This window comes from Lissotriton helveticus, chromosome 8 (assembly GCF_964261635.1).
Source record: "Lissotriton helveticus chromosome 8, aLisHel1.1, whole genome shotgun sequence".
NCBI lineage: Eukaryota > Metazoa > Chordata > Amphibia > Caudata > Salamandridae > Lissotriton > Lissotriton helveticus.
In genome coordinates this window covers 1,271,014,857-1,271,028,726 of record NC_136069.1, presented here as the reverse complement: position 1 = coordinate 1,271,028,726, position 13,870 = coordinate 1,271,014,857, and positions in this window count along the sequence as shown.

Here is a 13,870-nt window from a genome sequence, read left to right as displayed (position 1 = left end):
TAAAGTTAAGTCTTAGGTGCAGGATGGGAGTTTTGTGGGGATATAGGGTGGGAAGTACCTACAATAAATGTATGTAATACATATTTCTAAACAAGAATATGTATTTGTATGGAAAAAAAAATATTCTGGTATTTATAATAATATTTGTAATTAATTGTGATATGTATTTAACATTGTAATTATTTTAAATTTAAATATGAAAAATATTTGTAGTTTGTCCATATTTATATTTTTCTTTATTTCTTTTGTTTTTAAAATTAATTGTATTTGGTCAAGATATTTTTTTTGGTTTTTAATGTTGCTCTGACTAGGGTGGAAATGGTAAATTGCACCCTTCCACAATCCACCACTTTCCCTACTGTTGTACTGACTGGAGTAGGAATAGTAAACGTACCCCTCCGCAATCCAACACTTTCCTTACTGTTGCATATATTGGAATAGGAATAGGAGAGTTTACCCCTCTGCAATCAAACACTTTCCCGACTGTTGTATTGACTGGATTGGGAATAGTACATCTTACCCCTCTGCTAGCCAACACTTTCCTTACTGTTTTACTGACTGGAGTGGAAATAGTAAATTTACCCCTATTGTTACATTTATTGAAGTGGGAATAGTACATTTATCCCTCCACAATCCAAAACTTTCTTTACTGTTGTACTGGCTGGAGAGGGAATAGTAAATTTTACCTATCCGCAATCCATCATTTTCACCACTGTTGCATTTACTGGAGGGAGATTTGTCAATTTTACTCAGTTTTTCATTTTTGCGTGGTGTGAAGTGTAAACTTGTTATATATAAACTATAATAGTTTGAGTAGTTTTGTATAAATTGCATACTATATGTATTACATTTTCTTTTTAATATATTGTTATGATTTTATATTTATAATTTATTTCATATTGTTATAATTTATATTCTACATGTTTTGTTTACTTAAAATTATTATATTTATAATTATTAATGTTTTTAATGTGTAGAATATTTTTACTAAATTTTAAGTTGTTTACTTTTACTTTTTTAATTTAATTACAATGGCTTGATTTTCAAAGATTTTATGTTATTGGTACATGTTTATTTGTTATATTTTTAAATTAGTTAAAATGTTTGAATTTATATGATGAATTAGAATAATTAGTTTTATAATTTTTATAAGTAGATATATGTAAACATAAATGGGGATACCATCCATTCATATTTTTTAAATTTGCACTATAATGTTGATTTCCTGAAATTTCAGGTCAAAAACCATCACAGGCGGTATACAGTGCACCCCACAAATTTTGCCTTTATGCACAGTAAAACACTGCACAGATGAATTGTGTACTGTAAATTACATAGAGATGGAGTATTTTCAAACAGGTGACCCCTCATTTGTAGTGGTGGTGATGCACTCAACGAACACCAATACTGAAGTTTCAACCGATAAAATTCTGGATGCCTGTCCTCGGATATAGGACAATTTGCACTATCCCTGCCGGCAGAAGTCAACAGCACAGTGGGCGGTTTCATCCATGGCAGACACAGCCATTGGCTAACGTTGGTGATTGTGACAGGCATGACCAAATGGTTGTGTGGGGCTACACTGATCACTGTGTGCATGCCGTACATGTACTATGTGGTTTAAAAAATAACTCACTTTCCTCCTGACACTGCTGCGATCAACACTGTCTCCATTTTAGCTGCTGTTTTCCACCTCTAGGAGCAATCATGCCAGGCTACGCAGGTTACAGGGCCTCTGCCTTCTCTCCAGAGGAGCTGGAGAAACTTGTAGAAGAGGTCCTTCCCCTGTATGGCCAGCTCTCTTGCTCACCAAAGGAGCAGGTAACAAACTCACATACATTTTTAATTCTGTTCAACTCCATGCTTTCCATTCCCACAGGCTACAATGTACCTCTGAGTTCCACAGTGAATTATGATTACTGTTGTTAATATTTTGGATGCCTACATAGGGCAATCATTTAATGCATGTGTATCTACTATAGTTCTGTACTTAAAATTGTGAAGTGGGTTGTGTGTTAAGCCCTAGATTATACTTGTAGTGGGTTGACATATCTCTGCATGTATACTTTCATGGCACCTATGATATGTGCATCCAAATGTATTGGGTTTTCTGCATGAGCTGTGTATTTATATTATAAGAAGCAAGTGAGGATGATGTTACTTATGTGTACAGTCCCACTCAGCTCATGTCAGGGCTTGCTAAACTGTTGTCTGGGAGCTACCTATACCTCACAGACCCCTTATGAGTGCCACACTACCTTTAGGTCACTTATTGGTTGGCCAGAAAATGTACATTTATGTTTGGAAGTGTTTGCAATGTGAGGTTAATGAGGGATCAGTGTGCACAACCTGCAGAGAGAAAGACCTGAGAATGAGTTATGACCAGTCTGTGCCATGGCCTAGGCTGGGCACCACTTGGCAATGCATACTATGCACAAAGTAATCTCCCTGTAGACCTGCACATCCTTGGATGTTCCCTAAAGGAGTATCCGAACCACTACTAGCCCAGATTAGGTTTACATGGACTATATTTCCAATGGTGACTGATGTACCCTGTGACCTGATACTTCTTTCAATTGACCCTTATTATCCATGTGTGTCATTTACTTTTGACAGGCCTCTTACTCCCACACGTCTGGTGTCACTTATCCATAAGTCGTGCTTGCATTTTACATGCCTATTGCACAGGTGTCGCATTAACAATGTAGAGAGTTGTCTAACATGTAAATCATAAGCTTTTTTTCAATCAACCAATCTAATAAGACATAAAATGCTGTGTTGAATGTCATCACAGTAATAGTACCACATATGGCAAAAGGTGTGTCCTGTGATGGCAAAATATACCACAAAAATTCCAACAAATGTAGTATGATATCCCATTAAGTGCTTGACATCTCCACACATCCCCAGTGAGGTGCATCTCTCAATGACACACATATCAATCCTTTCTTTGTGGCCTAAGTCTTACAATGTAGTCTATGCTATGGGATTGGCCTGTATGGACAATATGCATCAAGTCAATGGGCCTGGCTATAAAGGTGTCTGTTACCAAAGTAGAGAGGGAGGCAGAGGTAGAGGTTAGGTTCATCCTCCAGACAGTTACGTAGTTAGACAAAAACCGAGTATATTGAAAAAAAACTGCAATTAGGGAATTAGACAGGATAGAGCAATAATTTGTTGTAATCCCTTGTCTAGAAAAAATATGTTTTTTTCAAGAGACCCCTCACCCACCAGGGTTTCCCCTAGGTGCCATGCTTCATTATTGAAGTACCTCTCAATCCTGTACGGATTAGGGCGTGCTGCGACTTGCAATTTACGTAGGAGCACTTTTTAATGTAGACTTTGTGTAGTGCTGTGATGTGGAGTGGAAAGGGAAAGAAAATCTAAAAATACTTAACTGGCTGGCCACTCTTTTAGTACACTTCTTCCTATGATCTAGGTTGGTTATGTGTTTGATGTGTTGAAGGTTGATATGTGTTGATCCACACATGGAGGGTGTTAAATTGTCATACCTTTGTGGACATCTTCATGGACATTTGACCATTTTCCTGTGTGTATCTCACGACTATTTTATCTAGATGTGTGTCAAGTGCTAATAGTGCTGTGCTTGCTTTCATGACTTGCACTCACAGACCTAACACCCGAGGAAGTCATTGCCCACTACAGGTTCAAAAGGACAACCACCATCCGCATCATGACCCACATCGCCCACAGGCTGACGGTCCCAACACAGCAGAGAACCAACATCCCTCCGCAGACAAAGCTGCTGGCTGTGCTGCACCTGTTGGCCTCTGGTACCTTCTAACCAACAACTGGCAGAGTCAGAGGGGTCTCATAGCCAGCCCTATCAAACTTCATCACACCTGTCCTGAATGCCATCCTCAGCTTCACTTCCCCAACACTGCGCAGGAACAGCTGGAGACAATTTTATGCCATAGCCTGATTCTCAGCCATGGTGGGGGCAATCGACTGCACACATGTCACACTTGTGCTCCCTGCGGATACAGCACACCACTACCACAACAGAAAGCACACGCATTCCATCAATGTGCAGGCAATAGTGGACCACCGGGGACTCTTCACCAATGTTGTTGCCAACTACCCAGGCAGTGTGCATGAATCCTTCATCTTACGACAGTCCATCATCAACCAGTGCTACCAGCATGGCACATATGAAACGGGACTGCTCGTTGGTAAGTACCAAAACAGCACACCACACATCCCAAGGCCTCCATCGCACAAAGCACAACTGGGGGAAGGCACAGGTGACCAAACCACATTCAACATGTCAAACTACACCACCACCTACCAGACACAACCACACCACTCCGTGGTCATCCTAGGCTACCCCTTCACCCAATACAGAGATTTCATGGAACCACAGCCACACAACAGCGGAACGTGTGGAGCTATAACACATGCAGCTATAACACATTTGAGGCACTGCTCTGCCCAAATGACCCTACCCCAGTCTCCTGAAGGTCAGCATCCCGTGGCGGTGGGCCCATGTTGGCTGCTCTGCATCCGAGGCTACTAACCTTGTGCGACTCAAGTCATCCCCCCTTGTAGTTCTGACATTGCATTTCTGAGTGTCTGATGACTGTTGGTGTAGTTGCCAGCACCAGCTACTCACTGAGGGCTGGCGTACACTCACCCCACACACAGCCAGCACAGGCGTCACTGAATTGCTGGACCTGCAATCACATCGTGCCGATCCAAGTATTGACTCTTTTCTCCCTGCACTGTCACAGATGATCAAGGATATGCTCTCTGCCCTTGGATGATACCCCTCCGAGACCAGGCCACACCCGCCCAGAGGCAGTACAATGCGGCCCACATTCACACCAGGGGCATCGTTGGACGCACATTTGGTGTGTTGAAGTCACGTTTCAGGTGCCTGGATGGCACAGGTGGGAAGCTCCTGTACAGCCCGGACATCGTGTGCAAGATGATTGTTGCATGTTGTGTGTTGCACAACATCTGTGTTTGCACCAGGGCCCCATGGATCCCAGTTCCAGAGGTACTGTACAATGATGGTGGTGATGGGGCAGGTAGCCCACATCCCACTGTGGCTGCGGCAGGAATGGCCTGAAGGAATACCATCATTGACACTTACTTCTCATGAGCACGTCACATAGTGACCGTCCATGGCAATCATGCAACAGTATAAGATGTCCAACTGCACTGCAAGTGTGATTAAAACATATTTCCAGATTACATATTGTACTTGTACATTGTCATGTTACATTTCCTGCACTTTCAGATGTGATTTGCCAGGCTGTGCACATTTGCGGTACCAGTTGTTTCCTGTGTTCAATTGTGGAGGGGTTGTTGTTTGTACCGGGATGTTGTCAATGTCGAGGTGCACTTCTGCTTATGTGTGTATGCTGCACGGTGAGTGTGTCGCTCCTGCAGCTATGATTTGTCTGCCACTGGTCTCTTTCATGTGGTGTGCCTGTCAGTTCTGTTCTTCCACGGTGATTGGATATTGTGGTGTACAAGTTGTCCTCTGCAGTTGGCCAGGGTGCATCCGTGGTACTCCCCTGTTGATGTATTTTGTTCTGTGGCATTTTTCGTATGCTATTCTTGTGCTTTTTCACGCATTGTGTGTGAGTATTGCTCCCCTCGCGCTGGTTGTCACTGTTTTCTGATTGCGCTTTGGCCCACGCAGGTTTTTTCGCATTGGGGTTTGTGTTTTTATCTCCGTCGAGGTGGTTGTATCGCACCCCTTGGCCGCGGTTTTGGCAAACTATTGCATGCTATCACGGTGTTGTGAATTTCACGTTGTCACTGGGTTGTTTTCCCGCGATAGGCTGCGATGTTGAATGTTGCTTTACGCTAGTCTTGCGGTAGTTATCACATGTTCTTGTGAATATACCCCAGAGTGTTTATATTGTGCCCTTTCAATGCTTCTCAAACTTGTTATTTATAATCCCATTTACTCATACACAGTTGTAGCAGGGAAGGTGTGTTTGAGTTTCATGACACATCCACACGAATGCATCTTTGATCCCACAACAGGACCTAAGATGTGTGCAATGTAAAAGACTGACAGAGATTGATAGGTGTGATATTGATAGGGAGGTGCTGTTGTAACACAATGTGATGCACACATCACTATCACTGATTATGCATGGTATACACATCTCTATTTGTATAGAGTGTCCCCTGGCAGTGTCAGTGACCTGGCCAAAGAGGGTATCAAAGAGCAGGTCCATGGCAGGGCATTGATTTGCTAAGGAGTCAATGGAAATAGGTAAGGGTACAACTTACCATCGGTTGCGTCCACTATGGTATTGGTTCTGGAGATCATCTGGCAGGTACAGCAGACACAGGACACGTAGGATCAGCTCAATGGTGGCACAGAACTTATGGAGGTGAGTTTCAGCCTTATATCCCTCCATTTCTGCCACTTTCATGCCAGATTTAGGGCACCTCATAATTGGGCCAATCATTACACTAGCAGTTCGCCCTCCACCAGGCGCATTGACCTATCCCATTGCCTCTATGGTCATCATTTGCTGGTGGTGACGGTGGAACTGCGGCAGGCTTTCCTCTTTGTAACCGCATGTCTCGTAATACATTGATTGGTCAGATGCCTCGTTTGCTGCAGTGAATCCAACACCATGGTGGCAGTCGGACCACCAAACTCGTAATCAGGCCAGAGTCTGTATTAGATAAGCTCATAATGAGCTGGGTTGCTGCATATTGGGCAGTATCCTGATCTCATAGTTGGGACAATTAATGCAAAGACAGTTGAGTAGTCCAGACTGTAAGTCATTAAAGCATGAACTATACGAGGTGGCAATCCAAATGCAAGTGGCACTCTTGTCACATACATAATTTGGAGAATGAGATGAAACGCAGATAAAGGAAAATGCATCAATGAATGAAATACTGTACCACTTCAGTACAGCTTGCAGTAGATCTTCTGTTTTTAGGAATGGTTAAGAATTAGAATATTACAAACGATAAATTTGCAAAACATGAACAATTGGCAGTATATCCTTGTTATGTGTTCAGCAACCCATGTTTACTGATTAAGTTATGGTTCTAGGATCAAACATTTATGAAAATTAATTGGTAGGGTTGCATACCAGAAACAGTGCTGACACTTCATGACAGAACATTTTTAGTGTTTTTTGTTGATCCACTGTGCCATTAATTTGTAAAAGCTATATGAAATGCTATAGAACATGTATTGAAGTCTATTAGATGCAATATGACCATTAATATTAACTCCCATAACCTTCATTGTCCTATCATTTTTCAGTATGCATTGCTAGCAGACAGTTCATAAAGAGTTCATAAACTATTTTTTAGGCTTCTCATGGTAGGCATGCATTTTGGGGTGCATTTCCTATCATATTTAAGAAATAGCCCAACCAAAACAAGGACACCATTTAGCACTTTTATTGAATATTTGAAGATATTGTATTAATTCTTAATTTTGAATAGCATTTATTTGTTATATCATTCCTATTTATAAAGTGAACATACACTGAAAGTTTTCATGGTGCTTAGTTGGTGAATAACTGAAAATGTGACACAAATGCTGAAAGTCTGTTTTTGATGAACATCTAAAGAGGAGGGAATATGACTCCGCACAGAGATTAAATGGTAAGAGGCTCCATAGGTTAGGAGTGGAACATAAACAGCTCCAACCTCCAATTCTGGGTTTCAGCACTTTAGACACTCAGAGTATGGTAATGGATGAGGAGTGTTGACTTCAAGAAGGGCAGCATCTTACCACTATACAAGCAATACGTTTGAGAAATACGGGAAACATCCTTTACAACGTAACTTTTACCACGCAGTGCCTTTACGACGCAACTTTTACAACGCAAACCATTACAACGCATTGCGCTGGGGGGTGCTCTATGATAGGGAATAGATTTAATTTACTATCCAACACCTTCCCTACTATCCACGGGGACTGGAGCTGGAATAGTAAATTAAACTATTCACTATCCAGCACCCCAAAGCGATATGCGTTGTAAAGGCATGCGTTGTAAATACCGCGTTGTAAAGGCATGCCTGGTAAAAGCATGCGTTGTAATGTCATACATCCAGAAATACACCTTGCAAGGCTTTATATTTAAAGCATTGTGCTTTGAATTGTATCCTTTCTGGTATGGGCAGCCAGCACAACCTTAGCAACAACAGATGTGAAACAGTGAACATTAGCACTTACAGCTGCATTTTGTACAACTTGTTTTTTTCTCAGAAGAGACATAGGTTGAGATATAACACATAGGTGTAATCTAACCTAGAAAGAATATTGCTGCAACTTCAGCTTTTGCTCCATACTCCATCAGTCTAGAAGCAATGTCTCCAAAATTCTCAGATGAGAAAAAAAGAGAAGAAGAACATGGAGAATTGATTAGCTATGGTTAAGCAGCTGTCCAGTTAAAAAACAAGCAGGTCACCACAGCTGAAGGAGTAAGACACTTTTCTAGGTCACTAGGTTATTAAGAGGCCTGCCAGAAGTAGATTTTCCATTTGATGAGTAATACTTATATTATATTTACATTCAATTTGAGTTTATTAATGCCCATCCATTACCAAAGAAAACCGTGAGATGTTGGAACTCCTCTAACCCTGGGAGAAGTACTACGGTACGCTCGCGTAGTTTGAGAAGTTACTTCGCACTATGTGAATTGCACGTAGCACAGTGCAAACACGCGTAGCATAGTGCAGCGGTCATTTTTTGCTTGTTCGCGGTCCTCAACGTCTAGTAGGCGACCGCGAGCGAGCAAAATGACACCCTGGTGAGACTTTTTTCTCGTTCGCGATCAGCAGCATCAAGTTGCCGATTGCAAACGTGAAAAATAAACCTCCCGGCAAGATTCTCAACGCAGGGAAGTCAGGTTTCTAATTGCGAGTGGTCGCGTATGCTCGCGACCGCTCGCGAGTCGCGATGAGAAACTACCAGTCCACGTTGAGAAAACTGCTGCTCGAGTAGAAATCTACTCAAGCGGCAGAAAACGACCGCTTGCACTGTGCAAGCATCCGGCACTGTGCAATCAGTGTGAACAGCATTTTGCACAGTGCACTAGGCAGTTCACGTAGCTACGCGTAGCTCACGTAGTGCGAAGTGCACTTCGTGTAGCTAAGCGTATCGCTACTACGCGAACTGCGCCCAGGGTTAAACTCCTCATGAGCAATAACAAGACAGATTTGGTATTGTGTGTTGGATGAAATCCCAATTGGATATCATCCAAAATGGTAGTAGTTTTTAGGTGGTTAGAAGGAGTATCAGCCTCATGCTTCTCGAGGTTTTTTGTGCAGTGTGGTATCAAAGAATTAGGACATTTATGTTTCGAATTTTTAGGGTCAGTGCCAGTTTTTTGACACAGGAATATCAATTGCTTTGTTAAAAGTACAAGGAACTGAGCCTTGTTAGAGAGAGAGAGAGTGAATAATATGAGCATAACATCCACACTCATAGGAGCTGAATGAGTTAATATATTGGGAGGAGATGGGTCTAGGAGGGAGTCTGATTTAACTTTAACTATTTTGGGTAATAGGTTTTCTCTTGACATCTGTCCTATGACAGTTAGTTTAATTGGGTTGACTTTTAAATTATTACTATCAGGCAAAAATGATCCATTAATTATATGTGCATTAATGTTAAAGACTGTTTCTACACAGTAACTACCACATTGTTTGCACAAATGTTGTGATGGAGTCAGGCTAGGAGTAATCATAGATAAATCTGAAATCTCTATACTATCGTAAATATTTATTTCAGTTGATTGCAAGATTAATTGATTCTGAAGAGAAATCATTTTCTCTAGCTGTATTCATTAATATTTTGCAAGATTTTTTTAAATCTTAGGTTTATTGAGATCATTATAAGATTTCCTTTAAGTATGTTCCAGCCGGGGGAGGAAGTTCTTGCTTGAAATAGATCCTGGCATTACCATGGAAAATCACACACACTAACCCTAGTTGTTGAAGAGGGATGGGAGCAAGAGGCACAGGGCCCAGGGAAAAGCCAGCCTCCAATACGACATATAAACACAAATGGGGCTGTCCCTAGTTGGGATTCCTGCAGAATTTCTAGAGATTCGTGTCCAGTGGGGGCATCTCACAAAAAGTGAAGGACTGGCCACACACTCTACCTGGTGCCATGTTTCATCAAAGGCCTTCCTCACCCTCTAAAAGCTTCATTTGATAGAGGGCAGGGATACGCCTGGAGACATCGATGCACTTCTAAACTAAGTGGTGGCCTGTGAATTTATGAAAAGTGATCTAAAAACCATTACAGTTGTCAATTAACTAATTTAATTAATGGAACAACTGTATGGTATTAAAATAAGTGGGCAGTAATTTGGGAACTAATTATCCATCACCTTGCTAGATATGGTCAACATGTTTCTGCTTTGGAGTCCCCTGGGGGTATGAAGCATTCGTCAGGACCAAATGTTGTTAAAGGGCTCTGCCTTTTTGCACAAGTTGTATAAAGGATCAATCACTAAAAGACCGGGAGTTGTAGGGATCAATCACCCCGCTAGTGTAGTACTTATGAGAAACCTGTAGAAGAGGAAACAAATACATACCAAATGTGTAAGTATCCTGATTGTAATGTTACATTACATACATCATCACACTTAAAAATGCACGTGGAAAAACATGTCTCTCATCGCTTACCCTAGAACACTATCCTACTTACTCCATGGGAGGTCGAAGGTGGAAGATCCTACGGTGACATTCTGAAAAAAGAGACATAGAATCATAGCCTGGTATTGATAAATAAGGTCCATGATAGGGAGAAAAAAAAGGCATCCATACAGTTACATATTTAAAAAAAAGGTGCATTCCTCGTGGGAGGGGTGGAATTGCACCAAAAGTGTAAGAGTTCACTCTTTCATCCATCCAAAACACACACATTCTTACTGTCATCTTCAGCGCTTCCAGCCGTATCTCCTATAGATGTCCCCTTCGCCTCCCCACCGGTGAGTAATGGGGGGAAGGGAGCAGTTTTTTATACTGTTGTTCGTTGCTTAATTTCCTGGTAATTGTTAGGCAATTGTTAGCACCTAAGCGATGTCTGATGTATAGCTGGAAAGGTGATGGTTGCCTGATTGAGGGCGTAAATGCGTGAGCCGCCTCCTCCCTAAGAGGAAGTGTCTGTGGTCCACGGGGAGATGGAGCGCGCATGTTTATGCTCCCGCAGCTCTCCTCCATGTGCCCGGGTGGGTGTGTAGTAGATCTCTCTTGCACGTGCTTCCTGAGCTTCTGTTGTTTGAGGACGTATGCGTGTACCGGCTAGGTTATATGCTGTGCGCACACGCCTGTATTTTTTTACCAGTGTTGGTTATAATGAGAAGTTTAATGCACCAAATGGATCCTCCTATAGCCGCATTTTTTGACAAATATTCAAAAGGAATGGGTATTAACCCATCTGGTTTTTAAAGGTGCAATATTTTATTAAAAAAGTGGGATTAAGAAGCACTAATTAATAACAACGTAAAGTGTATTTCCATGGAGGTACCCAGGTTAAAGTTGATCTTTCTTAGTGTCACTGTACCACGTGCATTGTCAGAGGTTTATTACTACCAGTGAGGTATCTATATCAATTTAGACATGTATATATGGCATGTATGTTTGGCACGCATGTTGAATAAGTTAAGTGTGTGTTTGGTTCGGGTGTTAATTCATTATTGGACCTGACAATAATGTTACTTGACTTTACCATTATTTGAATATAGTCCTGTTTTTGGGTCACTGTGCTAGTTGTAGCCATGGGATTTCATCGTTAAGGCCTGTATCCCATGTGCACAACCGGTATACCCAGCGTTGTTTCCTTATATGCAGGTGTTTGCTGGTGTCTTTTTTTTGTTTCCTCATTACCTGTCACCTCCTGGTGTACCGTGCACGCAGCATACAAACTAGCCGCTACACGCATACGTCCTCAAACAACAGAAGCTCAGGAAGCATGCGCAAGAGAGTGCTACTACAAGCCCACACAGGCACAGGGAGGTGAGCTGTGGGTACATACACACGCGCCCTCCATTCACCCGTGGACCGCAGACACTCCCTTTTAGGGAGGAGGCAGCTCACAAGGCTATGCCCTCAATCAGGCAACCAGTCACCTTTCCAGCTATACCCTGGATCTCGCTGAGGTGCTACCAATTGCCTAACAATTACCAGGCAATTAAACAACAAATGACAGTCTAAAAAAATGCTTCCTTCCCACCATAACTCACAGGCAGGAAGATGAAGCGGACATCTATAGGAGATACGGGTGGAAGCTCTGAAGATGACAGTAAGACTGTGTATGTTTTGGATGGATGAAAGAGCGTACTCTTGGTGCAATTCCCCCCTCCCATGAGGAACGCACCTTTTTTTAAAATATGTAACTTTATGTATGCCTTTTTTTCTCCCGATCATGGACCTGATTTATCAATACCAGGCTATGATTCTATGTCTCTTTTTTCAGAATGTCACAGTAGGCTCTTCGACCCTCGACCTCCCATGGAGTATGTAGAATAGTGCTCTATGGTAAGCGGCGAGATACATTTTTTTCTCCCCTAGTAAGTGTGGACACGCATGAATGACACGCGTTTCACTTAGATACCACCACGTGCGTTTTTAAGTGTGGTGATGTATGTAATGTAACATTACAATCAGGATACTTACACAGTCAGTATGTATTTGTTTATTTTTCTACAGGTTTCTCGTGGGTACTACACTAGCGGGGTGATTGATCCCTACAACCGCATGTCTTTTAGTTGTTGAGCCTTTTAGCAACATTTGGTCCTGACGAATGCTACGTACCCTCCAGGAACTCCAAAGCAGAAACATGTTGACCATATCTACCACGTAGATGGGATAATTAGTCCCCAAATCACCGCCCACTTCTTTTAATACCATGCAGTTGTTCTTTAAATGAAATTAGTTTATTGACAACTGTAATGGTTTTTAGATCACTTTTCACAAATTCACGAGCCACCACTTAGTTTAGAAGTGCATCTCTGTCTCCAGGTGTATGCCCGCCCTCTATCAAACAAAGTTTTTAAAGAGCAAGGACGGCCTATGATGAAGCATGACACAAGGTGGTGTGTTTGGCCAGTCCTTTTCTTTTTTTGAGATGCCCCCACTGGACACACATCTCTAGAAATCCTGTAGGAATCCCAACTCCGTACAGCCCTATTTGTGTTTATATGTCGTATTGGAGGCTGGCTAGTTCCTACGCCTTGTGCCTATAGTTGCCATCCCTAGTCAACAACTAGGGTTAGTGTGTGTGACTTTCCGTACAGCTATAGGCTGTGGAAACACCCTTAGGGCAAACTTTGGTCATATATGACTGGAGGACCGGCTAATCAATATACCAGCCCCGTAAAAATCATTGGAATATAGAGTGCCATGACTGACTTCACTTGCACCGCAACACCCTAGCACTAAAAAATGGATACCGAACTGGCGTTCGATGAGAGTACATATGCGGAGATACTAAGAACACCATCGGTTCTAGCTGAAATGGTGGTAGCACAAACTGTAAAGAACTCTGATGAGTGGAAAGCACTGTCAGCAAAAAAAAAAGAACAGATCCGAACGGCCCTACATGAGGCTTTTATGACAGAGCACCTAAGAATGAATGCAGCACCACGAGGACTTGTTGCCAATGAGCCTAGGATGTTCCTCAACAACAAAGAATTTAGGATCAACTGGTCAAGCATCGCGTGGAAGTCTACCAAGGATTGGCTGGTGTTAATCATCAATACGGCTAGACAACTAGCGGATGCCCTAATGGTTGAAATACAAAAGAGTGAGAGCAAGTTGAAAACTACAGTCCATATCACCGTTTACAAAAAGAAATTAGAAGAAACAAACAATGACCATTCAGCATACAGAGAATATC